Genomic DNA, 10527 nt, shown 5'->3' with positions numbered 1-10527 from the left:
TTCTACTGTGGGTCAGTTCATAATTGACATTCTATATGTTATAGCAACAGTGCACAAAGCTGTCAAATAGAGGTAATTGTGGTTCTAGTCTACCCTTCCTGAGCGTTCAGATATTCAGTAAGAAGACCAATGGGCCACCTTATCCCTTACAGTTAAGGTTTTCATTATAGTTGAGGATGTGATTAGGTTTAAGACTAGATTCAAGGTTTTAGTACTCAGTAGTAACCAGTATAGTTACTTTTGGAATAAAGTTAACATTGCAACTTTGCAGCTTGGGCAAAAGGTAATAACCAGAGTGACTCTGATGTCTGTTCACAACTGTTTGAATCCCCAGTTATAGCGCTTGAACACCACCCTTCCACTAGTATCTCACGCTGTCCCTTGTAAATAGTTTCCACCATGTTTTTATCACTCCAGAAGTAACTCTAATTAATTCAAATTAAACAAAAAAAAAGAAAGAAAAAAAAAAGTACTTCTTAACAGGATGTTGTGGATGTTGACAGATGAGCTTTCACGTTCATAAACCTGTTACCATTAAGGTCAATAATGGTATTATTATAAGATTGAAAGCATAAGAAAGGGAAAGTGTACTTCTTTTGTTTTTCAGAGTCTGCCTTTTTTCCGCCAAGAAAAGGGCTGCTGAAGTTTCAAGAATGTTTTTAAAATGTATTAAAGATGCAAGATTATGAATACATGTATGAGGTTTTTCTCTGTTCTGTTTTGGAAGATAGCTCACATATGGAAACACTATTCACCAGATTCAAATTGATGACGAGGAAGGGAGGCAGTGTGTGTCGTGTTTGGTTTGGTCCGATGTATGACTTAACACGCATTACAAACAGGAAAACAAAACAAAATAACACACTTTGGAATCGTCCGGCAAACACTCAGTTCATTAAAACAGAAAGAAACAATGCGATTGGTTTCCGCTTTGATTTAAAATGCACTACTGTACAGGTAACACCTGACACACACTGGTCAGCCCTTTCTCTCGCCAAATACCACCCCCCTCCTGTTAGACTAGCCAGACTTTTGGCATGTGGTAGAATGTAATGTTCTTTATTAGACAGCTCCTTTATAGACACCTTGACATACCTACCAACACGGGAGTGAATTAAGGGACGTCCGGGGACCAAATGATCTTCTCAGTGTCAATAACAAAGGCAAACCGATTAAAGAACATTTTGGGCAAATTAAAAAGATAGGGTAAAGCAATGATTACTGAGCTTAAACATTAAGGTTGAACTTGAACTGTCTTTCGAAGATATTTTGCTAATTGCCTGAAATATAACTGGGAAAAAGTGATCAAAAATAAAAGAGAGTGTTGGTAGATATGCACCTGGAGCCCATAGCTGTGTCTTTCACCTACAGAGGCTTTTCAACATCCCGGTACTGAAAAGTAGCTTTCTCTACATTTCCACATACAGTATGCAGCCATTACCAGATAGTATGGCAGTAAAACTAATATTACTACAGTTTTTTTTTGTTATCAAGGAGAGCACGAACTAGAACTCTCTACCGCTTCATAAACAACAAATATTGTATTGGTTTAATTTATTAGACAGGCTTTGTTGATAGGATTTTCATACGATCTTACCTACTGTACTTTTCGTCTAGGGGTAATAGCTATTTGTTCAAATCGGTCATTACAAATTGCAAAAAGAATGCACTTTTCAGTACCGTGAAGTGGATCCACTATAGTGTGTGCTGTATCATTCTGTAGGGCACAACACCATAGCAAGAGCATGCAGAAGACAACAAACAAACTGCTGGTTGTTAGAGGCATCTGTCCTACTAGATAGAGCTCATCTCCCCTCTTCAATTCTGAATATTTGGTATGAAAGAGATGTTCATTGTGATTCATTGTTAACCAGTGATGTGTATATTATAATCATGAAATAAAAAGATGAGCAAAAGATCAGGCGGCGTCACAGTTGTGTCATTTCTTCGACATTAATTTACATCAAACACATTTACTAATGTCATTTACTTATCTTGATCTCACACAATGGTTGACCCTTTTAACTAATGCTAGACCATATTCAGCAGTAAACCTAAACTAAACACGCTACAGTTTGATGTTAAAAAAAGAAGAAGCACCAGGCTGATGAAGGACTTTTGAGGTTTATTACTTTTTAGAATCCTAACTCAATCCTAATTATTTCTGCAATTTGTGTATTTTCATTTCGCTGTGACAGGTTGGATGGAGTTGCAGCTCTAAAACTGCTTAGTCTTCAATTGAATATTTGTGTATATGTGTATTAATCTGACTTAGCAAGCTTTGCAGCAACGACAGTGTGCCAGGTTTTTTCTTTCCCAGACCCAAAATATACACTTCCATACAGTACAGTGTTACCAATGTGACTAAATTAACAATGCTAGGACAAAGACAATGATATGCAGACGTTGACATGTGATTACGTATGGCTAGTGAAAGTTCTCAAACCCAGTACTCAAACTTTCTTTCCTCATTCCTTCGTTTTCACATTACAGCGAAACATGATTTGCAGCTTTTTGTGTGTTCATACATGAGACATTTATTGTCTCATTTAGATATTTCTTTTTATGCAGACAAACCGATTGGTTAATAATGTATGCCTTATAGTTAATTTATTATAAAGTTAATTTGTGCTCAAGAAAAATGGTGCTAATGGTTGCCATACATCAGTGTTATAACAAGTACTTAAAAGTAGCAGTAGCCTACCACAATGGAGAAATACATTGTTACAAGTTAACATAATGCATTTGAGATTTTACTTTAGTACAAAAGTAATAGCACAAAAAATACTTATTGTGCAGAATGGCTGATTTCAAATAATGTGTATTATGTAATTTAATTATATTTAAATATTGTGTAGGCTACACCACTCCATTACTATAGGCCTGGCCTACTTCTGGGCGGGTAACCTGTACATTTCCCCTGCGCATGAATTAAATATTATGAATTGTAGCCTATAAGATAACATACCATAATATCAAATTTTATTAGTTGGTTGTTGACCATGTCCATCATATTGGTGTAATCATTTAACGAAGGCTGGCTTGATAGTATATGATGACAGAGCACTAGCTACCAGCTATTGCACACGAACTAGGTGGGCTAATTACGTGAACCTGTACAGGCAGGTGGAGGCGGGAAAACCCTGAGGACTCGGTCCGCTGGCGGACAGCGGAGGAACAACATGTTGGAGCCAGGGCAAGTAAATGGGGGCCGCTTCAAGTAGACTACAAGTAGGCAACCCCAAAATTGTACTCAACTGTAAGTTCAGTAAGCGACTTTAATTATGTACTTAGACTGTTAGCTACTTTCCACCACTATTGTGGTGTAACGTTGTTTCATGCAAACCTAAATTTAAAAGATTTATTGCTGGTTGTTAGCCAACGTTAGCTAGCAAAATATTAGATATAACGTTAGCATACGTAGCTAGCGTTACAGTAACTTTAGCTATCACTCCAATCTTTATTCAACAATTAATGCGTTCACATCATAGACTGTATATATATATATTATTATTAACGGTCTATGGTTCACATCTCAAATACACAGCGGCAGCCACCTGCTTGTATTTCTCATGGAATATCTAGCTAACTTTACTAGCTAACGTTGCACATTGTAAAATAGACCGTTCAGAGACGTGAGGTTTTCTGTGGTGGAAAATGTTGGTAGTTGTTGGTCCAAATTATGTAGCTAGCTAGCTCTGCCCCGAAGTTTGAGGTCATGTTGACTCATGCTACTTTCAGTGTAACGGTAGTTGGGTTTTCTTCTTTATTTTAACTTGGATAACGTATCTATGTGACGTTATCAGAAATTTCTCAGACTAGCAAAGATATAGCTAACACTTTAAACAAAACAGTTCACAATGTCAGCGGCAATATCATTTTGCAAACATATTACCTTTATTTTTCTAGTTGCATAGAGTAATTAAATTAAGCAAGTTGTGATATCAGGATACCACTACATGTAAAATGTGTTGGTACCCTTGCTTCTACCCTTGTCCTTGCCTTCTGGCATGGCGTCGTATCATTGAGCACAAAGATAACCTGTGAAATTCCTGCCGGGGACTCGCACTCATGATTTAGTGGACAGATTGGGGACAGCTTATGACGCAGGCAGACGGAAGTTTTTATATGGAGAGGAACAGCCGAACAGGCGATCAAGCAACTGACAGCCAATAATTTACTGTACAGCCATTTAAAACAGGAAGCAACAGTATGGCCTTTTGTATATCCCTTTCTATAAGGGCTGATTATACTGAATTCAAATTGATTCTTGCTTTTTAAGTAGGGTAAAACACTGTATCTAATATTGTATTTCAGATTTTCCTGCAGCAACTGGGGAGGACTGTCAGTAGAGAGAGAGAGAGAGAGAGAGAAAGAGAGACATCTGAAATATAACAGCCCAGACTCTGTAAGTTGGCTATACAGTATATCCATATATGTTCTACACCCAATTACAGAAAATCCCTCTATAACTACACACAAACCCTTGTGAACCAGACCAACCAGCTATGATTGGATATGATGTTATTACCTAAAATCTTTTGTGAGGGGAAGATAGTCACATCCCATACAAAAGTGATGAACTGATCCACCTTTTTCTATCCTGGGCTTTGGGTATTGGGAGACTGTACTGTACTGAGTACAGATCCCATATAAGTGTTTAATCAATAAACTGTATGCCTGTGTGAATGTGACATTATTTTATGTGGAAGACCACACCAATATAAATTTGCTGAATTGTTATAAATTAATAAATTGTGCATTAGCAATTTGGTAAAAGTGTAAGTGTAAGCTTTTTAAATGCAGCAATAAATTTGTCAAAACTTTTATATAATGTATAATTTGTATTAATGTATGTAGTAAATAAACATTAAATTGAATAGATTGGCCCCATTGTCACAATAACCGTCTCAGCTATTTGAGTTGGGCGTTGACTCTAATGTTTTGGATTGGTGCATCCAGTTTCCAAAATTACCTTTTTTGATTCACTGGCCAATGGGACTGGTAGAAGAAAAAATCCACCAGGCCAAGCATATATTTTTTACTAGCAAAAATAATAAATTGCCCTAACAGAGGTGAACATACCGCTCCCAGCACGAATGTACCAAAGGCGGAGAGAGAATCATATTTAAAAAGAGACAGCAGCAGGATGATACCTATCCTTACAGTGTAGGTGTGTCGTTGAGCTGTTTGATAGAGGATATCAGCTGATTTGACCAGCTAGTGAAAGCAGCTGTTAAAATAATTGACAGCCCCAGACTGGACAGCAAAGAACAGTAAGTGAGCATGTGTGTAAAAACTGAATGCAAATGAGTGGGATTTAAAGAAGGCCTAAGCATGCAAAAGTAAAGTCTTCCTGACTGAACTTATGCTATAGCTTCATTCCAATCAGGTGACCCAAGTGGATGAAGTAAAGATGAATATTTATTAAACAGATGAAATTTGATATTTCAGACTTGGCAGTCCTAACTAGACTAACTAGACTAGAAGACTAACTGAGTGACGTCTGTCTGCCATGGACAGCAGAAGGATAAAAGCCTAATTAGTCTGCTTCGAGGTACAGAGGTCAAAGCTGCGCAAGAGCCTACTGCTGCCCACTAACAATGTCATGCCGAGGAAACAAGCCTTTAGTTTAGCCATCCGCCAACCATAGTTCATGGCTGCAGCTAATTCAGGTGGTGATGGCGCAGTGGATATGACACGTGTGTGGGAGATCTGGGTTCAGTTCTCACTGCAATACATCAACCAATGTGTTCCACTTAACCCATAGTTGCTCCAGAGGCGTGCAACCTCTGATATATAACAATTGTAAGTCGCTTACAGTATCTCATCTAAAAAGGACTTTACACATAAAACAGAATGGTAATTGAATTGCCGCCACATAACAGTGCCAGGATAAATTGAATAATTAGTACTCGTACAGATTACTGATTAGCCATTGCATGCCTGTGCTTGTCTAATGGGAGGGCCTGGACAGAGAGGGGAGAGTGGGAGCTGAAGGAATAGCCCTAGGTCTCACTTTTTTGCATTCTGACAAGAACTGTAATACTAGTACTTACCGCAATCATTTTTTCAATAACCGTTGAACTGCAGTATCTTTGATAGAAGATAGACAAAGGATGTTATTCACTAGGTAGGCCCTGATATACCTATACCTTATCAGTGAACCTTGTTTAGCCTGAGTAACAACAGGGCGCTATTTAAAATGTCTTCCGTACAGTGGACATACTGCACATTATGTTGACAATGTGTTTCCTTCAAACCAGAATCCTGACCTCCTTTACTTGACTTTTATCTACTCCAGGTGTTAAAGGAGCACTCAGCCCTCTGGCGAAGGTCCCATTCCCAGCTGTCCATAGTCCTGCTATCCGGGACTTATGCCATCACATGTACACAGAAGGGAAGGTGTGAGCCAACCTTAAGGTTGAAGTCTGAGCCAACTGTGGTTTTAGATGAGGTTCCTATTGTTAGAATACTTGGTATTCACTGAAGGTCACTTGAGGAGGTGTTGAGTGTTGGGCCCTGCCTCCATGTGTCCTTTTCTTGTCTTACCCTTCTTCTGGCCTCCATTCAGACACTGAAGTTAGTGGTTGGTAGATTTGTGCTCAGATCTGGTTAAGGCTCTTATAGATAAAATGTATGTCTGCTGATGAAGACTAAGCATGGCACATAACTGAAAACGGTGGAAAAAGGTAAGATTTGAATTACTATATTATATTGGAATGAATTTAGTGAGATGTTCATTTTGTGAAATATTGAATGTCACATGCCCAATCTGAAATTTATTCACATTAAGTATAAGATTTTCCATGAAATGTTAATGCATATGTGCAAATAATGTGATATTTCTGTGAAAGATGTGGAAAATGTAGACACAAGCTTAAGTGGTACTTTTGAAGGAAGTCTCCTAAGCTAATAAATATTAGGTATTGCATTCTTTATTAGTGAGCTCACTTATATATGCTTACAAGTTTATTGTAATCTGTAATGCATTAATTTGCTGATATGTACACTACCAGTCAAAAGTTTGGGGTCACTTACAAATTTCCATTCCACACCATTATAGACAGAATAGCAGCTGATCTGAGTGGGTGGCTGATCTTAAATGCAATGTCTTCATTGTCCATTATCCGCAACCATTCATCCAATGTTCCAAAGGCACATTATGTTTACTAATCTGAATCTGAATTTTTAAAAACAAGCAGAAAACATTGGAGAACCCTTTTGCAATTATGTAAGCACATAATGAAAACAATGCAACTGGTCTCAGCTGGTATTCTGTCTCTAATGGAGGGCAATGGAAATTTCTAAGTAACCCATAACTTTTGACCAGTAGTGTATGTGTGTGGTCACTCACCTGAAAGAGAGCAGTAGTGTTTTTTTCACAATTTTCCTAACATTTAATGTTTTTCTTTTCTAAAGAATCATAGGCTGCTATTGTGAAACAACACAATGAATGAGACAAGTGCACCTCAATAACAGGTGAGCTTAAAAGAGCATTTGCTGCTTAGTATTGCCAATCGTATCCGTTATGTTAATGACATTGTAACATGATCATAATAGGTAAATATTCAAACAGTTATCTAATAGTCGGATTGACTATTTAGCACAGTCTTTTTTTTTAACAAATTGCTTTACACCTTTGTTTTACCCTTCTTACTATGATCTGCAGTTATGACCTACAGGCTATTTGTGTCCACTAACCTAATTAGGGGTAAAGGCCCATACACTGCCCCTCCACTTTGGAAAGAGAATTCAAGTCCAGCATAACTCTTGTGGTTTAACTTTTTACCCTGCATTGCCCAGCAGTACCAACTCCCATGTTTTTCAACGTAAAATTACTGATTGTCAAAGAAGTCTGGTGGCTTTAAAGAAGGAGATATGTAGCAATGTGGACAGGGGCAGCAGCTAAACATATTGTAGACACCTAAAAAGGGACCTCTTTAAAAATTCAACATCAGTTAAAGTTTACTCAATGTTTTTGTATTTTCCTCTAATTTACCTGTCCCTCAGACAGCCCTCACAGACGGGGAACTTAAGCTGTATTTTGCTCTCTTTAAATCAACCAGACTGTCATTTGAAACCTCACAGACCACAAGAGCTGCTGGTTTATTGTTAATGCTGCTTTACAGTTCACAGTAACGTTACAATCTTTACCTTATGTGCTACTTTTTCCAAACTTGGCGCAGCTAATGTTGACTCAGCTAGTTCACATTAGTCCTAATCTGCTGTGGTAACCAATTTTACTGCTTTTAACTATGGCTGAGTGGGCATGTCTATTTGAAAAACAATGGAAGAAAACACAGATGGATTTGGCGTTCAACTGGTATAGGGAAGAAGTTGTACTGCGATGATGGGTGGTGATTAGGGAAGCATTTTAATTGTGTAATAGTAATGGAGACATAAGCTATAACTAAGTGTGTTTGCATACCTGTTAGAAACATGCTATAATTCCCCAGTTAACTTAAGTGTTACCAGTATCCTAAAAGTTTAATCTAATCTACTACTATAAGGAGAAGTTATTAAAAAAGACCAAGGAACAGTGTGAGATGCAGATTCATTTTATTCTACTGAACAACTGACATGCTTAGGGAGACACAATAGTCAAACATCAGGTGCCTCAGAATGCAAAAGTCATTCCATGAGCTTCACTCCTCGTCATGTCCTTTCTGAAATGAGAAAAAGTAAACAATTTGATTTAAAAAGTTCTTTTTTTAATGCATTATAATTTGCAGTGTTGCAATCATAACCTTTACATGTTGTTGATTTACTGTTCTACGTAACAATATGAAGGTTTTGTGCACACTGTACACTAATGGACGGCATTAAAGGATTCTTGTAGTAAAATACAGACTGGCTTATAAACACTACCCTAGTGTTGTCTCTGTAATAACATTTTTCTTAAGGGACAGAAGTACAAGAATATACTGTGATTTATATCATACATTAATATATATTTTAAACTTTGCTGAAACCCTAACATGGCTCAAAACGGGCACTCTATGTGCCCTACACAAAAAAGGATAAAAAAGTAATTGACAATCAAGAACTGACCTTTGAGCCCATATCACGACTCTTGGCACGTAGCTTGTTGACCTGAGACTCGGAGATGTCAGCTCTCTCTTCAGCTTCATCAAGCTCATGTTGAAGCTTACGGCATTTGCTAAGATTATTGTTGGAATGCTCTTCCTGTAGAACAGAAACACAATAACCTCATTAGTGCCTGTCATGTATTTCTGCCGTAATAACATGGATAATGTAATAAGACATACTTCAAACCAACTGTACCACTGACAATAGATTTTTTTCAATTACATTTTATAAGAAATTATATGAAAGCAATGTGCATACAATTATTTAAAAAGTTAATTGAGAGGGTGTTGTTACTGGGCTGTGCAAATCTAATGAAGTTTATCAAGGCTTATTGATCTACTCTAAACGGTTGTGCTGATAAGAAAAAGTCTGTTACAAAGTCATTTCATTGAGGCTTAAAGTTATTTTGTCCTTATTGCTCTAGCTCTACCAAATAGCTTTTGTTTGAGCTAAGAATGGCAGCCATAATACGCACAAACATACTGGGCTTGGACAGGTTTTATACTTTTTTTGTATTAGTTTCTCTAAAATGCTAATACTTACAGCTTCCTCTGCAGCTCTCTTGTAGGATTTGACCTTTAGCTGCAGCTTGTCTACCAGATCTTGCAGACGGGCAATATTCTTGCGATCCTCCTCTGTCTGGAAAAAAATTAAATTTTCAATACAAATTACATTTTGTGTTCTACAATTTTGTAAAAGAATCGAAACTTACCTGATAGGTCAACTCTTTGATACGTCTCTCATATTTTCGTATTCCCTTGACAGATTCGCTGGACTTTCTTTGTTCAGCCTCTACTTCAACTTCCAGTTCTCTGATCTGTTGAAAGAATCATTTGAAAATTGAGTTGTCTTTACATAAAATATTTGTAAGTAAACTTTTTGATCATGAGGAAAAATTATAGTTCTAGAATGTTTTATATTGTCAGATTTTGATGATTGTGTGATTTCATTCAATTGTTTATTTTAAAAAGATTGACACTCACCCTGGCCTCGAGCTTCTGCACCTGCTTCTTGCCTCCCTTCATGGCAATCTGTTCAGCTTCATCCAGACGGTGCTGCAGGTCTTTGATGGTTTGCTCCATGTTCTTCTTCATACGCTCAAGGTGAGCACTGGTGTCCTGCTCTTTCTTCAGCTCCTCTGCCATCATGGCAGCATCAGTAATGGCCTTCTTGGCCTTCTCCTCAGCGTTTCTGCACTCCTGCACAGCATCTTCTACTTCTGTCTGAAGCTGGGATGTATCAGCCTCCAGCTTCTTCTTTTGGTTTAGGAGACTGGTGTTCTGATTAAAAAAAAAACTTGATAATAGAATTTCTCAGTAAAATAACAGCAAAGAAAAGAACTGTGCAATAATTGCATCTCACCTGTGAGTGCAGGAGCTGCACCCTTTCACTAACATCCAGCAACTCTTGCTCAGCAAGTTTGCGTCCTCTCTC

General features: G+C 37.7%; 1 pseudogene; it reads right to left on the bottom strand.

Moving 5' to 3' along the window:
- Nucleotides 1-8545: 8545 nt before the first annotated feature.
- LOC116700869 (myosin-7-like) overlaps nt 8546-10527 on the bottom strand; it is a 25812-nt pseudogene continuing 23830 nt past the window's right edge.

The sequence above is a fragment of the Etheostoma spectabile genome, chromosome 13 (genome assembly GCF_008692095.1).
Source record: "Etheostoma spectabile isolate EspeVRDwgs_2016 chromosome 13, UIUC_Espe_1.0, whole genome shotgun sequence".
In the NCBI taxonomy this organism is placed as follows: domain Eukaryota; kingdom Metazoa; phylum Chordata; class Actinopteri; order Perciformes; family Percidae; genus Etheostoma; species Etheostoma spectabile.
The sequence above is the reverse complement of the archived record's forward strand: the minus strand, read 5'-3'. Positions and strand labels throughout refer to the sequence as shown.